This window comes from Pinus tabuliformis, chromosome X (assembly GCF_031772625.1).
Source record: "Pinus tabuliformis cultivar Carrire ecotype Pingquan chromosome X, CPIR1, whole genome shotgun sequence".
NCBI classification, from domain to species: Eukaryota; Viridiplantae; Streptophyta; class Pinopsida; order Pinales; family Pinaceae; genus Pinus; species Pinus tabuliformis.
In genome coordinates this window covers 1,721,851,124-1,721,852,789 of record NC_142308.1, presented here as the reverse complement: position 1 = coordinate 1,721,852,789, position 1,666 = coordinate 1,721,851,124, and positions in this window count along the sequence as shown.

Below are 1,666 nucleotides of genomic sequence, written 5' to 3'. Positions count from 1 at the left end.
CCAGGCGATCTGCCCAGTCCTTTCTGCTGCTGCTCACCACCTTAGTCAAGATCCCTTCTAATGCTCTATTGGTGACTTCCACCTGCCCATTTGCTTGAGGGTGATAGGGGGTGGAAGTCCTATGCTTGATCTTGTGATGAGCCAGGAGATCTTCAACCAGGTTGGAGGTGAACTGGCTCCCTTGATCGGTGACCAGCTCTCTTGGATAGCCAAACTTATAGAAAATGTTCTCTCTTAGGAACTCGGCCACCTTTTCTTCTGTTGTTGCTTTGATTGCTTTGGTCTCTGCCCACTTTGTCAAATAGTCAGTACACACAATGATGTAAGTCCTTTGCCTCGAAGAGGGGTTGATTGGGCCCACAAAGTCCATGCCCCACTTCTCAAATGGCTCAAGAGTCACTTGAGGTTGGAGAGGCATCTCATCCCTTTGGGTCGGTTTCCCCATTCTTTGGCATTGGTCACACTGACTGACATATCTTCTGACATCTTGATGAAGTGTGGGCCAATAGTAGCCTTCCTGCAGGATTTTGAAGGCAGTTCTCTTTGCTGCAAAATGTCCTCCACAAGGCCCATCATGACAAGTGAGGAGGATATCAAAGACTTCCTCCTCCCTTACACAATGCCTTAAGATCTGATCGGGGCTAAGCTTGAACAGATTGCCCCCGATCCAAGTAAATGAGGCACTTTTTCTGATGATTCTGCTCTTCTCTCTGGAAGATAGGTGTGGAGGGAACTGTGCTGAAACAAGATAGTTTGCTATATCAGCAAACCATGGAGAGAGTACTGAAATAGCAAACAGATGTTCATCGGGCATCTGGTCATCCACGGTTCCATCCTCATCTGCAGACAAATCCAATCTAGATAAAAATTCAGCAACAACATTTTCTCTACCTGGTTTTTCAACAATGGTCAAATCAAACTGCTGCAATAAAAGTAACCATCTAATAATACGAGCATTCACATCTAGTTTATTCATTAAATATCTAATAGCAGCATGGTCAGTATGTACAAAGGTCTGGTAACCAGTAATATAATGTCGGAACTTGTTCAATGCATGGACCACAGCCAAGAATTCTTTCTCGGTTACAGTGTAATTCAGCTCAGCTTTGGACAAGTTTTTGCTAACAAAGTAAATGGCATATGGAAGTTTTTGCTCAACTTGTCCTAAAGCTGCACCTATGGCTTTGTTCGAGGCATCAGTGTGGATGTGGAAAGGTAGGGCCCAGTTTGGACCTCTCAGGATTGGGGCTGACACCAACTTGTCCTTTAATTCATTTAAAGCCCTCTGACAATCGTCAGTCCAATTAAACTCCACATCTTTTGCCAACAGGCCAAACAATGGCGAGGCTAGCTTGCTGAAATCTTTAATGAATCTCCGGTATTATCCTGCTAATCCCAAGAAACTCCGGACATCCCTGACCCTTTGAGGAGGTGGAACCCTCTTGATGAGAGCAATTTTGTTAGGATCCACCTGCAATCCTTGGCAAGAAATGGTATGGCCTAGCACGGTCCCTTCTGTCATTAGGAATTCACATTTTTCAGGACTAAGGGACAAGTTCATCTCGGTGCATTTGGTTAGGACTTTTCCCAGGTTGGACAATGCTTCCTGGAAGTTGGCCCCATAAGGAGTAAAGTCATCCATATAGATTTCTACTGCATCATGGAC